Source organism: Erinaceus europaeus, chromosome 19 (assembly GCF_950295315.1).
Source record: "Erinaceus europaeus chromosome 19, mEriEur2.1, whole genome shotgun sequence".
Lineage (NCBI taxonomy): Eukaryota > Metazoa > Chordata > Mammalia > Eulipotyphla > Erinaceidae > Erinaceus > Erinaceus europaeus.
The window spans coordinates 26,891,562-26,918,798 of NC_080180.1; the positions used below are offsets into that span (position 1 = coordinate 26,891,562).

Genomic DNA, 27,237 nt, shown 5'->3' on the forward strand with positions numbered 1-27,237 from the left:
AATACATGCAGCCCTGTGTCATCACTTGTAAAGCTTTCCCCCTGCAGGTGGGGATGGGGATTCGAACTCGGTCTTTGTGCTTGATAATATGTGTACTTAAACAGGTGCACTGCCACCCAGCCCCTAAAAAGAAAGTTTTCTAATCCATCTCTGAACAGATTTTGGTTGGTACAGACATAAATCAGTATCACCTATAATTATTTCTGACCAGGAATGATAAGGACAAAGGTATCAATAAAGCATAAGAGGCCCTAGATGGTTTATAATTTTAATCGTTATTTTCAAAAATAACTATCTGATATCAACTGAGCTACCTGTAAGTTAGAGTGAATGCATTTTAAATATCAAATGAATCTTAGCAGAGCATGTTATTTATTTTTAATTTCTTTATTGGGGAATTAATGTTTTACATTTGACAGTAAATACAATAGTTTGTACATGCATAACATTTCCCAGCTTTCTATATAACAATACAACCCCCACTAGGTCCTCTGTCGTCCTTTTTGAACCTTTATTCTATTCCCCATCCCTACCCCAGAGTCTTTTACTTGGGTGCAATACGCCAACTGCAGTTCACTTAACATAATTCCATCTAGCTCCATTCAAGACGGGTCAGAGAAGGTGCGTTCATTGTTCTTAATAGCTGCGTAGTATTCCTTTGTGTCTGTATACCACAGCTTTCAATGGAATACTACACAGCTGTTAAGAACAATGAACCCATTTTAATAAATTGTAATGTAGCTAGAAGACACTGGGCATGCAGCTATTGCTTAGCTTATTATTGCTATAATGTAAATATACTAATTATTTTCTTGAAAATCTTGATAATGCGTAAGGATCAGGTGGTAATGCACCTGGTGAGGCACACACATTGCAGTGTGCAAGGACCTGGGTTCAACCCACACACGAGAATGATACATGAACTTTGGCAACTATTTTGACTGGTCAATGAATTTAGACAGAGTTACTAACCACCCAGAAGATTTTAGCCAAGACAAATTCGTTGTGTTCATGGAAAGTCATTTACAGAAATATGGATAGCATTTTATTTGTAACTGCCAACACATTTTAAGGTACCCAAGCTCCCTTCAACTTTGTAGGCTGGTGCAGAAATGGAGGCACTTCTAAAATTAAGCATGGCTGAGCACTGAAAAGATAACTATTCTTTGGATACGCAACATCCTGGATAAATATCAAATGTGCTAAGTGAAATGAGAGGCATCAGATGGAAAAGAGGACATGGTTGTTGCATGGCTTCAGAATTTGAGCAGATTCCATAGAATACAATCTGTAAAATAAAATAAAAAAAACTTTAACAGGTCTTAGACACATTAACTGGAAAAGACAGGTGAGTGGTTGCAGAAGCTGTGTATTGAAGACTGAGCACAAATAGAGAAACTAGTAACACCCCCTACTAACAAGTATGTAATCACACTGACTTATTGAAACTAATGGAGACCTGCACCAGCCACTGGAGCCCTGGGAGCCAGATGGAAGGTGCCTTGAGTCTGGGCCAGGCTGGGGTCTGAGGCAGGAGGAGAGACCCTGTGAGCAGTGAGGGAGGACTGCGTGTGTCATGGCCACTATGCTGTGTGCAGCCTGTACTGTGACTAGGGCACTGTGACATCTCTCTGCCCCTTCCTGACAAACACACTTCAAGTTGGACCAGGAAGCCAGCTGGGCAGTGCTGGACAAACCCTAGGCCTAAGAGGAAGTGTGCCACCCACCCTGTGGTGCAAATTAAAAAAAAAAAAGCACCACCACTCAGATTAAAGCATAATCATCTTTTATTTTACTTGACTTGTTTTATTTTACTTTCAGCCCCACAACCTATCAGCAGACTTCTCAGCAGAAGCAGATGACAGCAGAGCTCTGCAGAAGCTGAGGCCGTGGGTTGAGCTGGATACAGAGCCATTAATTAGTTCCCAGCAGCAGTGAGACTCAGTGTGGGGGCTGTCACCAGGGGCTGAGGTTGTGGGCACTCACCAGCCTGCAGAGGGGTTCTGGGTAGTCAAATGCTGGCCAGCTGTGCAGAAGCTGAAGCCCCTGCTTGAGCTGGGCACAGGGCTATCACTTTGATCCCAGCTTGACCCCTGAAGAGGAGACAACAGGCCAATGAGACTCAGTGTGGGGGCTGTCACCAGGGGTTGTGGTTGTGGGCACTCACCAGCATGCAGAGGGTCTCTGGGTTGTCAGATGCTGGCCAGCTGTGCAGAACCTGAAGCCCCTGCTTGAGCTGGGCACAGGGCCATCACTTTTTTCCCAGTGCGATCCCTGCAGAGGAGAGAACAGGCCAGTGAGACTCAGTGTGGGGGCTGTCACCAGGGGCTGTGGTTGTGGGCACTCACCAGCCTGCAGAGGGGCTCTGGGTCATCAAATGCTGGCCGGCTGGCTGTGCAGAAGCTGAAGCCCCTGCTTGAGCTGGGGACAGGGCCAACACTTTGCTCCCAGCGCGACCTCTGCAGAGGAGACAACAGGCCAGTGAGACTCATTGTGGGGGCTGTCACCAGGGTCTGCGGTTGTGGGCACTCACCAGCCTGCAGAGGGGCTCTGGGTTGTCAAATGCTGGCCAGCTGTAAAGAACCTGAAGCCCCTGCTTGAGCTGGGGACAGGGCCATCACTCTGCTCCCAGCATGACCCCTGCAGAGGAGAGAACAGGCCAGTGAGACTCAGTGTGGGGCTGTCAACAGGGGCTGCAGTTGTGGGCACTCACCAGCCTGCAGAGGGGCTCTGGGTCGTCAAATGCTGGCCGGCTGTGCAGAAGCTGAAGCCCCTGCTTGAGCTGGGTACAGGGCCATCACTTGCCCAGCGCGACCCCTGCAGAGGAGAGAACAGGCCAGTGAGACTCAGTGTGGCAGCTGTTACCAGGGCCTGCGGTTGTGGGCACTCACCAGCCTGCAGAGGGGCTCTGTGTCCTCAAATGCTGGCCGGCTGGACCCAGGCCCTCCTGCCTGTTCGGGAGGGTCCAGAGCAGCAGAAGCAGCAGAGATGTAGCAAGCCATTGAGCAGCCTTCAGCTTTTACCGTGGAGCACTGGGATCCAGGTGGAGGGCGAGGCGTGGCTGGCTGCTGGGCTTTGGCTGGAGCGGGGGACATCTTCGGAGGAGGGCACGATGGAGCCAGCAGTGAGGGCAGTGGACCCAATGTTGGGACTCGCCTGCGGGGGGGCAAGGTCGGAGGTGGGTGTGGAGGCAAGGTTCCAGTTGGCTAACTTTGGCATGCGTGATCTCCTGTAGGGGTTGCCAAGCTCCCGGGCTTTGGCCTCCGAGGCTGGGGCTGGTGGTGCAGAATCACAGTTTCGCCACAAGGCGACAAAGGGCATACTGGATGGGGCTGGTTCATCAGTGGGCTCGGGTTCCAGGTGAGCCCCTGTTGGCCCGGAGCCCTGGGTCACCCAGGGGTGACACAAGATCTGGGTCCACCCCATTCACCGCCTTGGGCTGCTCTGTAGCATACCTTCCAGTAGGTGCTGGACTTGGGAGGAGAGGGTGTTACTGTTTGCTTCAAATGGCCCGCGTCCTGGCTGGCGACCCTTAACCATTTCTTGGAGTATTACTCCCAGGCCCCACAAATCCACCCCGGGTCCATAGTTGTGCCCCAGGTATACCTCGGGTGCTATGTACCCAGGAGTTCCACACAGGCCTCTCATGGGTTTTTCGAGAAAGTAATGTCCCATTCCAAAGTCGGTGACGATGACCTTGCCCCTATCACTGTCCATCAAGATGTTTTCAGGCTTCAAATCCCTATGCGCCACGCCCTTGTGATGGCAATAATGCATTGCCGAGGTCAGCTGCAGAAAGATTCTTCTGGCCTCCTCCTCCCTCACCAGCGCGTTGTTACTCAGGTAGTGCCGCAGGTCTCCCCTGCTCACATACGGCATGGTCAAACATAGCCTGCCTCTCCTCTCAATGCTGTCCAGCACCCTCATAATATTGGGATGCTCCAAACCTCTCATGATCGTCTTCTCCCAGCGTGCCACCGCCAGTGTTGACCTTCCAGGCTTGCTCATCTTGACAGCGTAGTGCCTGTCACTGCGGACATGCCGGACCAGCATTATATCCGAAAAGGTACCTGTCCCGATGGCACCTAGGACAAGGTACCTGGGGACCATGTCCTCTCCCAAAGGAGGGGGCTGGTCCATAGTGTAACTACACTAGCTATACTTACTAAATCTAAAATCTATCTATTAAACAAACAGAACCCACCCAAACCGAAACCCACCCCTCACCCTAACCCCAAACCCAAAAAAATTATTTACAGTATATATACCCTAGCTAGGGGACAGGGTGTGAAGAGGGGATGGGCGAATAGTAAAGAGAATGGAGGGAGGGGAGGGGGAGGGGAGGGAGGGGAAAGGGAAGGGGAGGGGAGAGGTAAGGGAGGGGGAGAGGGAGAGAGAGTGGGTGGAGGGTAAGGTACAGGGAAAGGTGGGTCAAAGAGTGCAAGGGTGAGGGAGAGGGAGAGAGAGAGATGGAGAGTGAGTGTAAGTGTTTGCGAGAAGAAGGAGGTCATCTAGCTAGGGTCTGCCACAGGTCACCGAAGGCTTCCAGGGCATGTGGACAAAAACCCCAGGTTTGGCTGCGCTTTTTATATGTTAGACTTTGGATGCTAAATGGCATCTGGAACCTGGTGGCTGAAAAGATAGTTAACATACAAAGCCAAACAAATTGTTGAAGAATCATGGACACAAAGGTTGGAATAGTGGAACTGAAGTGTTGGGGGGTACTCACTGCAAACTCTAATGTACTACTGCTTTCAGGTATATATTTTGCAGTAGTTTACAGATACATGTGAACATATGCTCTCTCTCACAGAAACTGGTGTAAATCTAGGTTTTGGGACTTTGTTAGGAAGTGAACCACCTGGGATGGAATTAGAGAATACTATGAAAGGAAAGGTCTCATCCGAGTGATGAAGCTGAAGGGTTGTCATTCCACACCTGAAGTCTCTGGACACAGTCTCAAGTGAAGCATGCTGGGGTGGCACTCATTGCGTTGATTATGTTGCAATCAGTGGATGCAATATTATTTGATAAGAATTGGGAGAAACATACGGGAAATTGGGCCCTACCGTAGGGTCCCAGGACTGGGGGAAGTTTACTCTCTATAGTGGAAATGTGAGGTTCCTGCTGAAAAAAATCAAACCTTTTAAAAAGTCAGATGGGTCTGACAAGATAGCTCATCTATCTAGTGCACTTATTTTGTCATTGGCACAATCCAGTTTTGACCTTGGTCTCTATTACATGGAAGGAAACTAGTGCCATTGCAACTTTCTCCTTGTCTCTCTAACTTTGCTTGTTTTTTCTTTCCATTTTTAATATTTATTTATTTATTTATTCCCTTTTGTTTGCCTTGTTGTTTTACTGTTTTAGTTATTATTGTTGTCGTCATTGTTGAATAGGACAGAGAGAAATGGAGACAGAAGGGAAAAACAGAGGGGGAGAGAAAGACCCCTGCAGACCTGCTTCACTGCCTGTGAAGCAGCTCCCCAGTAGGTGGGGAGCCAGGGGCTCGAACCAGGACCCTTAGGCTGCACTTTGCACTTTGCGCCATGTGTGCTTAACCCACTGTGCTACCGCCTGACTCCTGCCTCTGCTTTTTCTACCTGAAAAAGTCAGCCTAGCATGGTGGGAACCCCAGTGACAATAAAACAACAGGGAAAGTGAAATAAAAATTTTGGTAGTATTTATTTGGGAAAAAAATAAACAAAGCTAATTGTACTTAATGAGTCATATATAAAGGAACCATATGAGGACAAATCTTGGGGTTCCCAAAGAGTAACATATAAATTCTTTAGAATGTAAGACCGTGTTCAGCTTGTCAGTTACATAAGTGACTAAAGACTGTATTTGCTATCACCATCTTCCAGAAGAGCCAGATAAATTCTGGATGTTCTATCAGTCAAACACATACTCTAGTTTATATGAGAGGAAAATAAATCTTTCTTCTTTTCCTGGACTAACATGTCCTCAACCTTGTTTTTCTTGCCTCCTCTCAGATTTTAGGCCATCAGCAGTGTTTTCTCTTATGTCATCTTTTCCCTTTCCCTTCCTCCTTCTTGCCATTTCTCTTACAGTTCAGTTTTCTCTCCCATATTTCTTTTTAACTTTTTTTTTCAAAGATAGCTAAATTCATGACTTTAGACATTCCAGAACAGTTTCTCATCCATTTTAGAATATTTTCATTTCTTATGCTTTCTAGGATATCATGTCTACAGTATTCTTTTGTTTCTTTGATAGTTTTCTATTTCTTTATTTTTAAGATGTATTTATTTTTATAGGGCATGAGAGATCGGGATAAATATTTTTATAGGGCATGAGAGATGGGGACTGAAAAGAAAGATACCTGCAGCACTGCTCCACTGCTTGTGAACCTCCCCTCCCCCTGCCATACTTGCAGGTGGGAGCTAGGGACTTGAACTCAGTTCCTTGCACACAATAATGTGTGGACTCTAGTGCTTGTACCACCACCCAGCTGCAGCTACTTATGTATTTATTGCCACTAGATTTATTGTTAGAGTCTTAAGCAGAGAGACAGGACATACCAAGGCTTTGATGAAAGAAGAGTGTTGTCTTTTTAAAATTTATTTATTAAATAAAAAATATCAACAAGACCTTAGGATAAGAAGAGAAAAATTCCACACAACTCCCACTACCCAAGCCTCATATCCCCTCCCCTCCCTTGAAAGCTTTCCTATTCGTTAACGCTCTGGGAGTATGTACCCAAGATCATTATGGGGTGAAGAAGGCGGAAGGTCTGACTTCTGTAATTACTTCTCTGTTGAACATGGGTATTGGCAGGTCGATCCATAATCCCAACCAGTTTCTGTCTTTCCCTAGTGTGGCAGGGCTCTGGGGAGGTGGGGTTCCTGAGTACATTGGTGAAATCATCTGCCCGGGGAAGTCAGGTTGACATCATGGTAACATCTGCAACTTGGTGTCTGAAAAAGCATTATGAAATAAAGTGGAACAACTTAATAGTCAGGAACATGAAGGCAAGAATATTGCATATGAGTTTAGGGATCTCCATTTTGGAAAAAGCTATCCATTTTGGAAAAAGCTAGTAGGACTATTTTAGCTATATTTCAAGGGGCCCATGACTACTAATTTTTGCCTGATCCTGACAGCTAACATGCAGGTGGGACAAAGATATTATCGGGGGGAGATGGTGTCAGGGTTGGAAATAGGACTAGAAAGGTGGATCAGGGAGAAGGGACTGTGTTTATTATGCCGGCAGACCCATCCTGGTTTGTAAACCCCCGCCCCCCCAAAAAAAAAAAAAAAGAAAGAAGAAGAAAAAAAGAAAAAAATAGCCCTGAGTACAGTGGTGCTTGCCCTTTTATATAGTAATCAAGTTTCCTGTTGGAACTCATAGCAACCAGCTTAACGGGTCATTATTTATCTTTTCTAAATAAAGAGAGTACAACCGGATTGGGTTATGAGCAGACTCTTAGGCAGAAGTTGCAGATTCTAAGGCCACTGACCAAGGACACTTGGATTATAGCAGTAGAAAGCCATATTTATGCTGACAAGGGGAAAGATTGTAGCCAACTGCTTTATTCTTCAGCTGAGAAGTTAACTCTTGCTTCTCTGGTGAGAAGTTCATCCTTAGCATCTCTGCCTCCTCATTTCTGGAGCTCTGTCCCTACACAAATCCTCCACTCTCAGGGACTTCCTTGTTTTTATATAGGCATTAAGAAAAAAAAGAAAGGCAACTAGATAAGAGAGGGAGAATGAGGCTCAGGAGGTGGCACAGTGGATAAAGCATTAGACTTTCACATGTAAAGTCTTGAGTTCAATCCCCCAGCATCACACATGCCAGAGGTGATTCTCTGGTTCTTTCTCTTCTCTCTCTGTCTCTCTCTCATAAATAAATAAATAAATCTCATAAATAAATAAATTAATTAAAAGATAAGTCTGAGTTGGGGCATAGTGATAATGCAAAAGACTTTTGTACCTGAGGCTCTGAGGTCCCAGGGTCAGTCTCTAGCACCCACCATAAACTAGAGCTGAGCAGTGTTCTGGTCTCTCTTTCCCTCTATCTTTTACTCTGTGTATCTTTTTCATTATAAATACAATAAAATAAAATATTAAAAGGGAGAGTGTCAAAGAGAGAGTTAAAACACTGCAGTACTGCCCCCACCCCAGACACACACCATTTATAAAGTTTCTCCCATGCAGATTTTCATGTGTGGTGGCCAAGGAGCTTGAACCTGTGTTCTTCAGCATGGTGGAGTATGCACTCTTATCTGGTGAGTCATTTCCTGATCTCCTGACAGCCCCCCCCCCCCCAACCTCCTGTTCATGTTCTTTCCTTTTTACCTCATTTCCATCCACCTTTTTTGAAGAACTGGATGTTTTTTTATGCACATGTGCAATTTCAATTCTTCCACTCTTACCTTTGTCATGCAGATAAAATAGAGGAGAAACACCAAGTTTCCTCTGGTGCTCATACAAGGGCGTGGCCTTGGTCAGCACACCACCTGGTGAGCTATCTCTCACCATCTGTCCCTTGGACAGTTTTTGTTACATACTCATTCAGTATTTTTTTAATGCCCAGTTGATTTTATTTGCCGATATTTTTTTCCCATTTATTCGAAGGTTAATGGTTTACAGAACAATTGTCTACACATGGGCTCCATTTCGCAGCTTCTCATCATGAGTGTCTGCAACATACTCTCACTCCCAGTCTAGCCTCCCCCTCCTAACTCCCCCCCTTTTTGTTCCTTCCCCAGAATTCCTTGCTTTGGTGCAGTACCCCACCCCTATTTCAAGCTCCCACCTGAGTTCTCCCTTTCTGACTCTGTTCCCTGAGTGTCACTTCTTCTTCTAGCGTTTGCCCTTCTTCCCTAGCCAGTCAACAGCGTCAGGTTGAGCCTGATGTCAAGTTTCGAGACCTCCTTTGAATCTGGAGAGGTGGCAGTCGTTAACTGTGTGGGTCATAGTCTGTCTGTAGCCGCAGGGGCAGTTCGGGTCGTCTCTGGCTCCACAGCGATGGAACATAGCAGCGCACCGGCCATGGCCTGTTCGATAGCGATTGAGGAGGGCCCAATCATAACGTGCTAGGTCAAAGCCGGGTTGACGCTTGCAGGGGTCTGTGATGAGGTGTTTGTTCTTTACCTCAGCTGACTGCCAACTCTGTTTCCAAGAGTCTGGAACAGAGAAGTTCAGTGTAGGCGTAGGGGACCAGATTGGGTGACGAGACGTCAAGCGTTGGACAGGGTGGGCGAAGATATCCACATATATTGGCAGGTCCGGTCAAGCGTAGACGTGGGAAATGAACTTAGATGATGCCGCCTCCCGACGAATATCTGGCGGGGCGATGTTGCTAAGAACTGGCAGCCATGGAACCGGGGTGGAACGGATGGTTCCAGAAATTATCCTCATGGAGGAATATAATTTGGAATCGACCAAGTGGACATGGGGGCTATGGAACCATACTGGGGCACAGTATTCTGCAGTGGAATAGCATAATGCCAGAGATGATGATCGTCGTGTGGAAGCGCTCGCGCCCATGAGGAGCTGGCCAGTCTTGCAATGATGTTATTCCTTGCGCCCACCTTTGCTGCAGTTTTTATCAGATGTTTGTGAAATGACAGAGTGCGATCGAGAGTAACGCCAAGATAGACTGGCTGGGCTTCATGCCAGATTCTCGTATCGCCAAGCTGCACATTAAGCTCACGCGAGGCCGAGGCATGGTGTAGATGGAAAACAGATGATACCGTTTTTGCAGTGCTAGGGATTAGTCTCCATTTTTTACAGTAATCAGATATCAGAGACATGTCTTTCGTGAGTGTTTCCTCAAGGATGTCGAACTTTGATGCCTGAGTTGCACAGCAGATGTCATTGGCGTAGATGAACTTCCTTGAAGAAGTTCCTGGGAGGCCATTGATGTAAATATTAAATAGCGTAGGAGCCAGAACAGAGCCTTGGGGGAGGCCACTTGAGACAAGTCTCCATCTGCTAGACTTGTCACCCAGATGCACCCGGAATCTTCTGTTTTGGAGAAGAAACGATATAGTGTTGGCCACCCATGGAGGCAGGCATCTTGAGATCTTGACTAGGAGACCACGGTGCCAGACCATGTCATAGGCTGCTGTGAGATCATAGGCTGTTGTTGTTGTTGAGTGTCACTTATGTGTGTAGTCAACCAGCATTCCTCTCTTACTGACTTATCCCACTGAACATTTTTCCTTCAGGGTCGAAGCAAGGTGAGGCAAAGATTGGGCTTTTAGAGTTTCTGGTCTAATGTGTGGCCTTTTGTTATTTGGCCTTTGTTCACTCACTTTGTTCAGATCACTCTGTCGGTTTTGTCTTCATTTTTCCGATGTCTTGTCTTCTTGGTGTTTTTCACTCACTAAGTATTTGAATTGTTTAAATTTCTGATATTGCCCTTCTTAGTTGGTGTTAGCATTTTCCTCTTGGAGGAATTTGATCTACTTTCAAGGCTTAACTATCAATTTTGTGCCCATAACTGATTAATAAAATCGTTTGTTTATCATTATGTACTTTCCTGAGCCCTGAAGAACGTTCACATCTGCTTCTTGGATGTTCTGTTTCTTTTATTTAGTTAGAAAAGAGAGAAATTGATATAGGGGAGATAGATAGATAGATAGATAGATAGATAGATAGATAGATGATAGATAGATAGAGAATCAGAGAGAATGAAAGAGAGAGATACTTGCACAACTGCTACACCACTTATAAAGCTGTCTGCTGTAAGTGGAGAGTGGGGGCTTGGACCTAGTTTCTTAGGCATGGCAACATACACATTCAACCAGGTACACCACCATCCAGTCCCTTTCTGTTTCTTTATTCCTTTAGAATTCAGTGTGGCTGCCCAAACACACCTTCTGAAAACACTTATACAATTGTTCTGAGTTTCCTTTTCAGATTGAACTCTATTATTCACCCAGCCTAGAGAATAGGGAGGTATCCCCTTTCTCTCCCTCGTTCATCAAATCCTGGGAATGGAATCATTGAAATATTTATCCAATCTCTATTTTTAATGTAGATAGTTCTCCAGTGCCTACACTATGTCTGAGATCTAAGTCAGGGTCTCACACATGTGCTTCACTTCTGATCTACCTTCCTCACCCAGCTAAAGGAGAAATTTGAAGAGAGTGATATAGAGACACACACACACAGAGAAAATACAAGGTACCACTCCACCATCCATTGAGTTTTTCTTGCCTTATCGATGTTGAATTCATGTGGTGATAAGGGTGGAAGTCAGAGACTAATACATACAAGAGAGGTCCTTTACTGATTAGCCAGTTCTCCATTCTTACAGTCTCTAATGTCTTTTCTCCTTTAGCATTTTTTACATAGTTATAGGGAACTCTTGACCCTTCACATTTCCACGTACTCAATATTTTAGTACATCCTTGAGCATTTTTTTGAGATCAAAGTCTTATCTTAATTTACCACATCTTTCTTTTGTTTTTTGTGATAACTCTACAAATATCTGAAGAGAAATACTGTGTGTGAATGTATCCTCTTTCTACCCTTTTGAATGTAAGAATCTAATGCAATTTTATTAAAATTGCATCTGTTTGTTTCCTATATGCCTTCTTCACCAATGTTGTAAATAAATAAATACATACATAAAAAAACTTGCAAAATAACTCACCTTAGAAGGCACCTTGAAATTGTTCAGGAAATTGAGAAATTTTTAAAAAGCAGATGCTAGCATCTTCTATAATAATAATAATACTATTATTTCTCAGATTTTATATTATAATGAGACATCCTAGAAAAGGCCATAAAGTTAAACATAGCTTTTAGGGTTGTTAGTTATCTCTGAATCTAATTATAGCCATTAATAATAACCCCCATATGTATATATGTATATATGAGTGGGCTCTGATCAGCCAGGTGAATATATAATTCATTGTCTGAGATACCATGTCAGCCACAGAACTGTGAAAGAGAGTGCAGTGTCCTCATTAGGGCAGACTCTGAGCAATAGTGATAAAGATAGCAAATAAAGTGATAATTCTTTGATGAGTGGGGCTGAAAGAAAGCAAGAATCACTTAGGAATGAATTGAATGCCTCAGTTTTTGAGAAGTACTCTGGACTAGGAGATTAGAATTAGATATCCTTGGGAGTCGGGCTGTAGCGCAGCGGGTTAAGCGCAGGTGGCGCAAAGCACAAGGACCAGCATAAGGATCCCGGTTCGAACCCCGGCTCCCCACCTGCAGGGGAGTCGCTTCACAGGCGGTGAAGCAGGTCTGCAGGTGTCTATCTTTCTCTCCTCCTCTCTGTCTTTCCCTCCTCTCTCCATTTCTCTCTGTCCTATCCAACAACGACAACAACAATAATAACTACAACAATAAAACAACAAGGGCAACAAAAGGGAATAAATAAATTAAATAAATATTAAAAAAAAAGAATTAGATATCCTAATGTCGACTTTTATTTATGTTATTACAGGTCCTAGGGCCACAGATGGGAGCTATATTTACTTAATTTATGTACTTTTCTTCCACTGAACACACTTGCTAATAGAATTTTGTTAGCTAATTAGTGCATTCTATTGAAATGTGAAGTATTTTACTCTTAATAAGCATGATTGATGGTTATTTTCAAAATTTGATTTGGTTTCTAGCAAAGGATCTATTATCATGTTTTATCTTTGTTTAAGAAAACAAGATGTTGTTTGAAGTAACATCATCTGTATTTATACCAGTGCCATTTATCTATTATAATTATCTATTATTCTTTTTTCTCTGTGACAGTTAAATGGGGCATCGCATTGACTCCTAGTAGCCAAATGTCTCCATTGCTGTTTGTATGTACCACAGTGGAAGACATACCAGACAAAGCACTATCTTCTGTAGATCTGGGGCCTCTTGCAGCCGCATTTGGAACTTTTTTTCCCCACTGAATTAGTTGGGTTTGGTTCAGGTGGTGAAAATCTCGCCACCTTAATCTCGAACAATTTGTGCCTTCCAAATTTTGGCGTGCTTAATTCATTTTCTTTAAGTGGATATTCCATTTCAATAATAAAGGCCATTTCTAAATCCCCCTCTTCTTATTTAAGGCCAATTGCTCTCTGGTACAATGAGTTTTTTTCCATTACATATTTGTGAGATTTGCACTTAGCATATCAGCATTGTTAGAAATATTTGTGCTGGTGTATTTTCCATGTTAGAAAATATATTTTAGATTTTAAAATTGTTTTGGATAGGCTTTGATCTAGGACTTCTGCTAATGGAAGGGCCATAGTTCTAGTGGAAATGACAGAATGTACCGTGTTGCACAATATCTAGCACAGACTGGGAATCCAGTAAATATTTGTTAGCTGCAAGTGCACTTAATAGTATTGTCACAATGACAATTTTCAGCAAGCTTTTTATTAGTAAGTCTCTGTTAGGGGAAATTTGTTGTGGGATAGCATTTAAGACATATGTCAAAGAGATTTTATTTAAATTGTCAACCTGTTTGAAGAAAATAGCCTTGAAATGCATTTTCCTACACCTTATTTAACTGAGACTTTTTTTACTGCAAAAAATTATCATTTTACTTTATAGAGTATACTTGAAAGGAAACTGAATTATCTTCAGACACTAACTTACTCTAGCCAAAGCAGAGTATGTTATGTTGTTCAATCTTTGTGTTACTTTGCCTTGGAGAATAATAAATAATAGCCTATTTCTAGAAATACTCTCAGAAGAGCAAGTATTGCTAATAAACAGGGGAATTTTTCCACAAAAACTAATAATATATTGCCCAAAACTTTAGAAAGTTATTATCTTTTCAAGTAACCTAAAAGAAACTGCTTTATAAAAGGAAAGAAAGCCTGTTTTGGTACCAGGTAGTGGTGTACATGATAGAAAACATATTAGCATGTCTGAAGACTTAGGTTCAAGCTCCCAGTTCCTAATTTCAGGCCAGAAGGTTCAAGAGCACTGGAGTGGTGCGACAAGACTCTCTCTCTCTCTCTCTCTCTCTCTCTCTCTCTCTTTGCCCCTCCCTCTCTCTCTCCCCCAGAAGAGAAAGAAAAAGAGGAAAGTGGCTCCTGAAATGGTGGTGGAGTTGTGCAGGTACTAAATCCCAGTGATAATCCTAGTGGCAAACAAACACAAACACAAAAATAAAAGCAAAGGAAGAAGAAAAGAAAGTAAGAAAAAGTAGTAAGAGAAAGAAAAAAAAGGAAATATAAAACAAAAATATGTCTTAAGATCTTATGGAGTTGAGCATACTTTGTAGACAAAATGCATGGGAGATATTTCAAGGGAAAAAAAAGAACTTACAATATTTTAGAAATAACTAGAAATCCATGCACACAGCTTATATAAAGTAAAATATGAAAATATACTGAGTGGAACATAAGATGGGTAGTAGTGGGTTCTTTTCTATGAGTGTTCACTTTCCACACTTGAAAAAACCATTACATAAAAATTTCAGAGTCATAGGTTTTAGGTTTTAGTTTAACCTACATTCAGGAAAAGAATTGTTTCTTCAAACTGATTAGTTTGTTCAATAGATGCAGCCATTTTTTTTTGCAATGTAAAGTGACTCTGGAAAGACCTTTACTTTTTAATCTCTGTGCTTCGTCTATATTTTAATTTGCTATTAATATGCAAATATTGGGGTCTTTAAGAAAAAATCATTTCTGTTGAAACATCCAAGTACTTTCATTTGTAAGTGTAGGAATATATATGTATATGTATATGTATATGTATATGTATATGTATATGTATATGTATATGTATATGCATATATTGTGGAGTTGAGGCCTCATGCATGTGTAATTTTAATTCTCCAAAGTTGCTTTTTATTCAGGTAGAGATATTTATATAAGAGATAGAGAAAAAAAGGAAAGGTGTCAAAATACAACATTGGGCTATTTTTTACTGCTGTGGCTTCTCCCATATGGTGCTGTAACATGAATCTGGGCACACAGCCTATACTGTGTGATAACTCTGTCCCTTAAATGTCTTTAAATTCTATTTGAGTATTGTATTTTTATCCCTATCACTTAACTTGATTATTTTCCAACAAGGGGCCAGCAATTAGTTCACCCAGTAGAGTACTCATTATCTTGCGCAGAAAGGGGGATGGGGTTGGGTTCAAGTACTGGGTTATCACAGGGGAGCACCACAAGGGAGAAGCTGCACAAACAGTGGAGTGGTGCTGTGGGTTTTCTCATTCTTTCTGTCTCTCACTCTTTTTCTAGAGGAAAGAATAAATGGGTGTTGGGAGCCATGAAGTCAGGCAGAAATTGAGCCTCAGGAACAGTGATGGTAACAAAGGGGAAAAAAAGTTTTTCTATGTAATGTTTTCTTATGTAAAAGAAGAATAAATATTTAAGAGGTGAAGTTCTTTCCTAGAGAGAGAGAGAGAGAGAGAGAGAGGCAGAGCACCACTTCTGGAGGACATTCTTTCCCTGACATTCTCCTTTTCCTTTTTTATTCCATAGGACAGAGATAAATTGAGGTGGGGGGATAGAGAAGGAGAGAAAGAGAAAGGTGTCTACATGCAGACCTGCTTCACCTCTCATGAAGTGTTCCTGCTGCAGGTGAAGTACAGGGGTCAGAACCTGCTTCTTACGCATATGTGCACTTAACAGGGTATGCCACTGACCAGCCCCCAAATTCTTTTATTCTTTTGAGTTTCAAAATCACTGGTAAAAGGATTATAAATAGTAATTATAAAGAAATAAGATGGAGATGTATATTGTAGGAGTTCTTATTTTGCTTTGAAGCTTCAGGCACTTTCACTTCATTTCATGATTGTATGTGCGCTAGTACACATGTGCATGTGTGCATTGTGTTACAGCTGTTTTGCTTCCAAGTGCCTTATTTTTAAATTAATTTACTGCTTATTTTTATTTTTTAAAAAGTTCTTTATTGTGGGATTAATGGTTTACAATTGACAGTAAAATATAAGTAGTTTGTACATACATAACATTAACCAGTTTTCCACATTACAATTCAACCCCCATTAGGTCCAACTCTGCCATCACATTTCAGGACCTGAACCCTCTCCCCACCCCAGAGTCTTTTACTTTGGTACAGTACACCAACTCCAGCCCAAGTTCTGCTTAATGTTTTTTTTTTTTTTTCTGATCTTGTTTTTCAACTTCTGTCTGAGTGAGATCATCCTACATTCACTCTTTTGCTTCTGACTTATCTCACTTAACATGATTTCTTCAGGCTCCATCCAGAAGAAGGTGAATTCACCATTTTTAATAGCTGAGTACTATTGTATTGTGTATATATACCACAACTTACTTAGTCACTCATCTGTTGTTGAACCACCTGCATTGCTTTCAGGTTTTGGCTATTACAAATTGTGCTGTTAAGAACATAGGTATATACAAATATTTTTGGATGGGTGTGTTTGATTCCTTAGGACATATCTCCAGGGGTGGAATTGCAGGGTCATAGGGTAGGTCCATTTCTAGCCTTCTGCGAGTACTCCAGACTGTTCTCCACAAGTTTCCACCAACAGTATAGAAGGGTTCCTCTCCAGCATTTGTTGCTGCTACCTTTTCTAATGTATGACATTCGCACAGGAATGAAGAGGTATTTCACTGTTGATACTATTTACATTTCTCTGACAATTAATGACTTGAACCCTTTTTTCACATGATTATTCAACTTTTGGATCTCTCTCTCTTTTTTCCCCTTTTATTTGTAAAATAGAAAATATCGACAAAACCATAGAGTAAGGGGGTGAAATTCCACACATTTCCCACCACCAGAGTTTCATATCTCATTCCCTCCATTGGGAGTTTTCCTATTCTTTATTTCTCTGGGAGCATGGATCCAGGTTCATTATGTGTGCAAAAGGTGGGAGGTCTGGTTTCTGTAATTGCTTCTCTGATGGACATGGGCATTGACAGGTTCATCCATACTCCCAGCCTATCCCAATATTTCCTTACTGTGGCAGGGCTCTGGAGAGGTGGGGTTCCAGGGTACATTTGTGAATTCCTCTGTCCAGGTGAGTCAGGTTAACATCATGGTAGCATCTGAAATTTGGTGTTTGGAACGTGTATTCCTTTGCTTCCTCCTTTCTTGTGGGACTCAGTTCAGTAGTTTTTGTAAGGTGGGGTTGATTGTGGCAAATTCCTTTAGTTCTTGAATATCTGAGAAAACCTTTATTTGAAGGATATTCCCTCATATTTGAAGGATAATTTTGCAGAATACAATATTCATGGCTGGAATTCCCTCTCCTTTAGAACTTTGAATATGTCATTCCACTCTCACCTTGCCTCTAGAGTCTGTAAATAGAAATCTGATGAAAGTCCTATAGCTCTGCCTTTGTCTGTAATTTATTTCCTTTCCCTAGCAGCCAGCAATTTTTTTCCTTGTCATTGACATTTGATAGTTTTACAATAATGTGCCTTGGCATTGGTCTTTTTATATGTATAAATCTGGGTGATCCTTCTGCCTCCTGGATTAGAATGTTCTGATGGTTTCCTAAGTGAGGGAAATTCTCAGCTAAAATTGCTCTGAAAATGGACTCTGGGTCTTTGGCCTTGTCTTCCTCTTCAGATATACCTATCACTCTTATATTCAGTCTTTTTTATTTGTTTAAATTTTTGTATTTATTTATTCCCTTTTGTTATCCTTATTATTTTATTGTTGTAGTCATTGTTGGATAGGACAGAGAGAAATGGAGGAAGGGAAGACAGAGGGGGAGAGAAAGATAGACACCCGCAGACTTGCTTCACCTCTTGTGAAGTGACTCCCCTGCAAGTGGGGAGCTGGGGGCTCGAACCAGGATCCTTACGCCAGTCCTTGTGCTTTGTGCCACATGTGCTTAACCCACTGCGCTACCGCCCGACTCCCTCTTATATTTGATCTTTTGATGGAGTCTGCAATTTCACAGTGAGTTGTTTCAGTCTTTCTAAACCATTCCTCTCCCTCATCATTGAATTGAAAGATTGGCCTTGCTGTATCTTCTGGACTAGAGACTATTTCTTCTGAATGTGTGGATCTATTTGCTAAGCCTTTTACCTGGGCATGGGTTGCAGTTAGGGTGTCTTTTACTCCCTGGAGTTCTGACTGAAGTTCTTCTTTCAAGAACATACTGATGTCTGTTATAAGTTCATCTCTCATGCATTTTAATTCCATAGTAACATGCTCTTTTAATTCTTACTTAAATTCTTGGAGAGCCCTTATAATGAGCTCTGTGAATGCTGTCTCAGAGAGTCTCTCTAAATCTCTAATTTCTTGTATTTCCTCTGTTTCATTTCTGTCTGGCTGTTATGGCATAGTTGGCTGTTTAGTGCTGTTTCTCTGCTTGCACAGTTTTTGTGCTGGTTAATGATGGCCAGCAGGTGGTGTTATTATGATCTCTAGGTTTCTCTTGCTTGTATTATCTGCGTGTGTGGGATGGGGTGGAGGGCATGGTTATTTTGGGCTATCTTGTGGTCACAAATGCCCTGTTTTATGTTGTGTCCTTGCCTTGAATTTAGAAGGCTAACCTCTCCACCCTCCCAAGTCAAAGACTGAGAGGTTTTCAGCCCATGTCTCTTTTCTTCCTACACTAGGAACAATGTTGCTTGCTGAGCTTAAAGTGAAATCGCCAAAATGGTGTGGCTCAGCACCTGTGCTGCCAGTTGCTCTGTTTTAACTTTGCTGTTCTTCAACCTGCAACCACACTCCTTTTTCACTCCAACTGCATGTGAGCACCCACCTGAGGCTGCAGAACTATCAGCTGTAGATTATGACTTCAGTTGGGTCTCTCTTTGTATTTATTTGTTGTTTTGGGAGGAGAGGTGATTTGGTTCCTGTTATTCCATGGCCATGCCTCTGGGAAGTCCCTTTTGGATCTCTTCAATGGAGAATACCCTGTTCATATCCTCTTCCCATTTTTAGATGTGGTCATTTGTTTTCTTGTTGCTGAGTTTAGGGAGCTCATTATGTATTTTGGCTATTAGCCTCTTGTCTGATATATGACATGTAAAGATCTATTCCCATTCTGTCGGGGGTCTCTTTGGGTGGAGGTTTCTTTAGCTATGCAGAAGCTTTTTAATTTGATGTAGTCTCATTGGTTTATTTTTTATTTAGTCTACTTTGTAACTGGATTCGATTCATTGAAGATGTCTTTAAATTTAGACGGAAAAGAGTTCTGCCAATACTTTCCTCTAAGTGTTTGATAGTTTCTGGTTTAACATCCAAGTCCTTGATCCATGTGCAATTTACTTTTGTGTTTGGTGAAATATAGTTATTCAGTTTCATTCATCTGTGTGTTTTAACCCAATTTTTCCAACACCATTTGTTGAAGGGACTCTCCTTGCCGCATTTAATAATCTACTGCTCAGTTTTAGCTTATGGAGGTACTATACATTGAACTTGGGAGCTCAGAGCCTCAAGCATTAAAATCATTTGCATAATTATCATGCTATCTCCCAGGCTCCCAGATTCATCCCAAACTACTAAACATCACTAGTACTATATTGATTTCATTAACTATCAATAATTATTAATTTGATAAAAATGAATATCTCCAATACACTTTTCCTCTTCCACTGCTTTTGCATCAGTTTTGGTCATCTTATATTTATTGGGCAATGCTTCAGATTATGCCCCATTATTCATTTTCCTTTTTCTGCCATTCTCTTTTACTCTTATGACAGATATCTTAGACATGTTACATTAAAATTTCCAACATCCCCATTTCATATGCAAAATTAGTATTAAAGATAAGTATATAAGTTGAAAGAGGTGTGGTTATACCTTATTTGCAATACATGTTCTCTTAGACTATTATACTTACACAATATTGGATTTATTGTAGTTTAATTTTTTTTGTTCTCTGTGACTTTACATATGCTATTTTTGTGTACAAATTGTCCCTTTGTGTTTTTAGGATCATAAGGCATTTATTCAAGGATTCACATATTAGCCTATGAATTATTCCTCATGAAATGTACAGACTAGAAATTTATAAACTTAATTTATAGGTTAAGGTATAAATCATTACAATAGCAATCATGAGACATTTTCTATTTGTGTTCACAATTTCTTTTTAAAAAATTTTATTTGTTTAATTCTAATAATAGAGAGGTACAGAAAGTAAAATGTATAATGTCAAGAGTGCTGCTTAGCCCTCACTTTTGTGGTGTCAGGGATTGAACCTGAAACATCAGAGACTCTGGCATGAAAGTCTTTTGCATAACCGTGAATGCTGTCTCCCAGGTCCATGTATTCACAGTTGATAGGGTAGCATTGTGAATGTCAAGTAGTTTAACTGGCATTAAATGCAACTTAAGTATATAGTTTAGGCATTGGATATAACTCACTGTGTGAACCTCCTGAGTATCTTCTTGTTTGAAAGGATTTCATAGAAAAGAGAAGAAGAAAAGTACTGTAAAGAAAAAGGAAAAAAAATAGTTTAGAAAATCTCAGGAACCTGGTGGTTTGTGGAGTATATAAAAAATGTTTAGTCTAGATTTGTTACAGCAAATAGGCTTTACTTATGGAGTCAGTTCAAGTCCGTTGATATGCCTGCAGCCATGTCTGAGAAGATCAGTGAGTATAGCAGGATTCAGAAGGAAAGAGAAATACAGTTGATTATAATGCTGCCAGGGGCAGAGAGGAAGTATGAGAAACACTCAAGCCTTGAGTATTCTCCTCAATACTACATCTGGAGTAATAGTTTTCAGGCTGTTTTGTTGTTGAACACTTATTTACTAAGGAATAGATTTTGGATTGGAGCATAAATAGAGTGATTTTCAAGGCTCTCAACTCCCCATGCCCTCAGATCTCATAGTTGGTCATATCAACCCTGTCTTTCTGCTCAGACTGAGATGGTCTTCAGCAGTGATTTCCAACAGTGAACCTTGCACTTTTGAGGAGTAGAAGAACCATTGCTGGAACACCCCATGTCTATAGGCAAACTAAACATTGCAGTTACTGATTTTTTAATTTTTACTTATTTTCCCTTTTGTTGCCCGTTTTTATTGTTGTTGTAGTTATTATTGTTGTTATTGGAGTCGTCGTCCTTAGATAGGACACAGAGAGCTGGAGAGAGGAGGGGAAGACATAGAGGGGGAGAGAAAGATAGACACCTGCAGACCTAAGTCACCGCCTGTGAAGCAAGTCTCCTGGAGGTGGGAATCCTAGGGCTTAAACCAGGATCCTTAGACCAGTCCTTGCGCTTTGCGCCACGTGCGCTTGACCTGCTGCGCTACCGCAATTACTATTTTTCATGTATAACTAATTTTGAAGTTTGTACAGCAGTTTTTGTGATTGTTAATAAAAATGAAATCAATCTAAACAAAAGGTTAAGTGTATAGTAACTTCTTTTTTTAATTTTTATTTATTTATTTATTCCTTTTGTGTTACCGCCTGACTCCCGTATAGTAACTTCTTATCATTATTCACTTTATAAATTTATGACCACTAGAATACACTTTTTGTTATAGAGGAATCCTTACTGTATTTTAAAGTTTTACGTTTTTTTTTTTTTTTTCACTGAGAGACAATGGGACTCATTGCCTAATAGAAGACAGTGAACCACATTTTAATCTTGTGGGTCTTTTAAAAGAAAAATTACAGGATGTTCATTTCATTAGTTAGGAGAAAGAATTAGAATGTATAATCCTGAATTTTTACAAGATTAGTTAAAGATTTTAGAGCAAGGTAACATTATGAACATGTATGAAAGATAGTTTGCTGATAGAGTTGGAAATGATTGTGCAACACCCTCTTTGTAATATAAACAGGCTGTAGAAAAAATTGGTTAATAAAAATGAATGGCCACTACTTTGATTATGAGATGCACATGCTTATATATTTCAACATTTCTGAAATTTCTTTTTTTGGCTTTTTTTATTTGTAAAAAGGAAACATTGACAAATTCATTGGATAAGAGGGGTACAACTCCACACAATTCCCACCACCAGATCTCCATATCCCATGCCCTCCTCTGATAGCTTTCCTATTCTTTATCCCTCTGGAAATATGGACCCAAGGTCATTGTGGGATGCAGAAGGTGGAAGGTCAGCCTTTGTAATTGCTTCGCCACTGAACATGGGCATTGACAGGTTGATCCATACTCCCAGCCTTTCTCTCTCTTTCCCTAGTAGGTTAGAGCTCTGGGAAGCGGATCTCCAGGACACATTGGTGGGTTCATCTGTCTTGGGAAGTCTGGTTGGCATCATGCTAGCATCTTGAACCTGGTGGCTGAAAAGAGAGTTAACATACAAAGCCAAACGAATTGTTGAACAATCATGGACCTAAAGGCTGGAATAGTGCAGATAAAGAGTTGGGGGTCCTCAATTTTGTATATAGGTAATAGGAATATTTTAGTTATATTCCAAAGGGCCTGTGGCTATACTTTTTTTTTTCTTTTTTCCCTGAGCCTGAAATCTGATATGCAGGTGGATCCAAGTTATTATCTGGGGAGATGATGTCATGGCTGGAAAAGGAACAGAAAGCTGGATCAAGGAAGAGAGTAGCTCCCACATATGGGAAATGGGTATAAATATTTTTTACTTTAATCCCCATCAATTTGATGTGATCTAGGGCCCATATTCAGCTTGGGGGTCACACAGTTCCCACCACCAGAACTCCATATCCCATCCCCTCCCCTGATAGGTTTCCTATTCTTTATCCCCGTGGGAGTATGGACCCGAGGTCACTGTGGGATGCAGAAGGTGGAAGGTCAGTTTTGGTAATTGCTTCCCCACTGAAGAATTTGGTCTTTTAAATGAAAAAAAAATTAGAATTACTCTGAACCAATTTCCTTGCATATGTCTTTTTAGAGGCGTTGATGCCTCTATATAAGTGAATTAGTAGACATAGTTTTAATAAGTATAAGATAAATATTTTAAGAGATAAATGCTGCTTCAATCTCTCTCTTTCCCCCTTACTCCCCTTCATTTTCAGTATCTCTTCGTTCTATCAAAAATAAACAAATATAAAAATGGTAAATTAGATATTACTCTTTACAAATCAGATCATTTTGTTACTAACAAGTAACTCTGAACCAGTAGTTTAAATGAAATTCTATTACATTAGATTGTGTCCAAAACAGACTTCATCTTTGCTTTTTGCAATGAAAAATCTATTTGCGTGATCAATAGGGGAATAAATTAATTCACTATTAATTGTAATTATGTTTTTGTTGTCATGGGGGCTTTACCATCCAGGATGATTCTTTTAAACTAAAAAGACAGAGACCAAGTGAGAGCACAGCTGCAAAGCTTCCTGTAGTGCTAAGGCATCAGGACTCTGTCCTGGGCTCATGCATGGTTAAGCATCCATGATGACCCAGGTGAACTATTTTGTTGACTATAAAATCAAACTGGAAAGTTATAATCATTTCCCACAAATCGTTAAACATTTAAATACTGCAAATTGGCTTAGAAAATCGTTTAACTGATAGGGTGATTGATTGCCTTGCCATGTGCACAGTTCAAATCTGAGTCTCACCACTGAATGGGAATGTGATACTACGAGGAAAGTACTAATGCTATTATGTCTTTCTAATTAGCCTCCTCCCCCTTTTTAAAATTTGATGTTTAGTGCCACCAGGGTTCTCACTAGGCTCAGTAGTGCCTCACATGGCAAATCCACTGCTTCAGGTGTTTTTTTGTTTGTTTTTGTTTTTTTCAGATTATAGAAAATTTACTAGAAAAAAAAAAGAAATTTTACTGAAGGGGGCCACATAGTACTAACCAGGTTCAAGCTCCATTTCCTCACCTGTAGGGGAGATGCTTCACAAAGTGGTAACAGATCTGTAGCTCTCTGTCTTTCTCTGTATTTGTCTGTCTGTCTATGTCCTTTTCCTCTCAATATCTCTCTGCCCTATTGAGTAAAATGGAAAGAAAAAAAGGGGGGATAGACACCTGGAGTGGTGAATTCATAGTGCCGAAACCAAGCCCCAGTGACTTGAGGCAAAAGAGGCGGGGGAGGGGAGGGGAGAGAGAGAGAGAGAGAGAGAGAGAGAGGGAGAGGGAGAGGGAGAGGGAGAGGGAGAGGGAGAGGGAGAGATAGAAATAAAGAAAGAAAAAGAAAAGAAAAATATCAAGAAGAGGGAGTCAGGCAGTAGCGCAGCGTGTTAAGCGCACGTGGCGCAAAGTGCAAGGACCAGCATAAGGATCCTGGTTAGAGGCTCCAGTTTCTCACCTGCAGGGGAGTCGCTTCACAGGTGGTGAAGCAACTCTTTCTCTCCCCCTCTCTGTCTTCCCCTCCTCTCTCCATTTCTCTCTCTCCTATCCAACAGTGACAACATCAGTAACTACAACAATAAAACAACAAGGCCAAGAAAAGGGAATAAATAAATAAACATTTAGAAAAGAAAAAGAAAAATATCAAGAAAAGGCACTTACTAGATAAATAAGCTAAACAGTCACCAAGTGAAGAGAAAAGAAGCACGGACAGTAAAAAAGGAGTGATCTGCCTCAAAGGTAAGACAGATAGTAATCTAATGATATTCTCTCTCATCAGCAGTTTGAGTCCACAGATCCTAAAACACATTATTTGGGCTACAGAGTATTTTTTTTTTAAGTTTCTGTTTGAGAATTAAGAAAAGTACACACAATATGGATAGCCATATATAAAAATATATTTGCTTAGATGCATAAATCTGTGAAGATCAGCACAAGAAAGAATATCAATGAAAGTCGCATACTGGAAACAGAAACTATTTGGATTGGGTTGTCTTTTACTTTGTTTGGAAAATGTGTCTGTATCTACAGGTTAAATGTAAAAGGATTTGAAAAATAATATCCTATGATATTTTCCTCATGGAAAATTGTATCACAGTTTGAAATATTCAGTATAAAATTAATTCTTAGTTTTCATTAAAAGTACAGTATGAATACACAAAAATAGGTAGATAATTTGAAGGCTTTTTCTTTTGAATCATATGATTAAATATTCATATTTCTGCATGTTGTATCTAAACTAAAAAATTGAAATTCACACTTCATATATATTATTAGCAATAATTAAGCAAGCAAGTAAAAATATGTACATATGTTGAGGAGAGTCCTTGAATCTGAAGTTGTTGTATTCTCTCCCCCAAAGATGGTTCTGTTTTATTAACATGAGTTTAAAATGGAAATAATTAGTGTTTGAAACTTTGGAGTTAAGACTGGATTAGGCCTATAATTACTCAAGTTTTACAAATCAATAGTTGTTTAATATTTTAAAGTGTGCTTGATAATCTTAGTAAATAAGAATTTAAGTAGCTTCTTTATAAACCAGTATATTTTTGTTTACATTTGTGAAGCTTCAAATAAAATAGAGGTAATGGGTAAGTGTCCCTGATTTAAAAAAATATATATATATATATATTCTGTTTTATGTTATGAGAGAGAAAGACATATGCACACATAGAGGCCAGGCAACTGCACAGCTCTGGTGTATGGTGATGTGGGGAATTGAACTTGGGACTTTGAGCTTCAGGCAAGAAAGTCTTTTTGCATAAAATAATCATTATGCTATCTCCTCCACTCTAGTGTTCATTGTTTTTAAATGTAAGTATAGAAACGTACCACTTTTCATTCATTAAAACTGTAATGACTATGATCCACAAGGTCTAGTTAAGGTGCTGAGAAAGCAAGATGAATAGATAAAGCTTATGACTTGCAAAAGTATACATATTAATGGAGAAAATAGATGTGCAGTTACAACCTCATGTATGAATAATATTGTATATAATATTATATATAATATGTTATCTATTATATATATGTATATATATGGTGCTTTTGTGTGTCCATCCACCCATGTGCGGACTTTGAAGGATTTAAGAACAGTTTCATAAAGAAGTGACTAGGAGAGGACAGAAAGTAATTGTTAAGAAACAGCATGTTATTTATAATGTGTCTCTACCAGATAAGTCAAAACCCAGCCCTCTACAGCACCACCATAAATGTAATGGATGATGTTTCTGCTGTGGTAGGAGACCAGATGTGTATTCTAGAATTGACATGTACAGAATTGAGTGTTTTCTTTTTTTAAAATATTTATTTATTCCCTTTTGTTGCCATTGTTGTTTTATTGTTGTGGTTATTGTTGTTGTTGATGTTGTTGTTGGATAGGACAGAAAGAAATGGAGAGAGGGGGAGAGAAATATAGACACCTGCAGACCTACTTCAACACCTGTGAAGTGACCCTCCCTGCAGGAGAGGAGAGGAGAAGAGAGAGATCCAGAGAGAAACCTACAGCACTATTTTAATGCTGGTGAATTTTCCTTTCTGTTGGTGGGGATTCTGTTTGAACCCTGGTCCTTTCACATGTTGACATGTGCATTCTAACTGGGTGAACCACCACCTGGACCTCTGACCTGCATTTTTAGAACAAATCTCCTTTGTGATCCATGACTCTCAGCAAAAACCCAGGGCAACATTCTCTTTCCTTTCTTAGAATTTATTTCAAATACTTCCCTTTTCCAGTCCTTTCTAAAAATATTCTATTTTTAAAATCACAAATCTTAATCAAAATCTTTTTTAGTAGATCCTAATGCTTTCCAACTCTTGTGGGAAATAGTCTTATGTCTACTTTTCTTTATCCTTTGCACAGTAATATCAAATACCCCAACAGTCCCTGAAAACTTAGACCTCAACATTCAGTCCCTTACACTGAGAATTTGCAACCCAGGGTTTTCTACCATATGGATCATGTGTTCAATCTTTCCCTGTGACATTTCTGTTTCTTTACTACACCTACAGATTTTCTTTTTTAGAGTCTCAAATTCCTCACAGCAGTCTTAATTAAAATTGAATCTTTGTATTTCTCGGCCAGTTTATATTAACAGTTGTAGAATTCATTTTAGTGTGCTCTGGTCTTCAGCCTCTCTGAGAAATACGCCACTGTAATCCAATGGTTTCGTAAAGAAATTTCTAAGAACTATTTATTTCTAAGACCTCATGTAATATAGTCAACAGTGAGCTGTTCTCAGGTGACCTGCAGTGATCTTTTATGAAGACAAAGATATTGCTATAGTTTTCATGTCATGCCAGTTTCTTTGGCGCCATAGCAATGAAAAAAAAAAAAAAACTTTTCGTGTCCTGAACAAGTAGGTAATGTGAAGATCTTGAATTTGCATAGAGAACTACTTAAAATTTTTAGTATTTATTATTGAATAGAGGCAGAAAGAAACTACAAGGGGAAGGACAGGGAGATGTAGAAACAGGGCAAGAGACAAAAAAAATACCGGTAGCCCTGCTTCACCATTCCTGAAGCTGCCCCCCTGCAGGTGGGAACCAAGGCCTTGAACTGTGTTCACCACAGCCTCCCCCCAAGATTACTTTTCATTTGCAT

The 27,237-nt window shown here is 40.5% G+C and overlaps 1 long non-coding RNA gene across 1 annotated transcript in view; it reads right to left on the reverse strand.

Moving 5' to 3' along the window:
- Positions 1 to 27,237, reverse strand: part of LOC132534623 (uncharacterized) — a 487,946-nt gene that overhangs the window by 44,765 nt on the left and 415,944 nt on the right. The gene's annotated exons all lie outside the window — the stretch shown is intronic.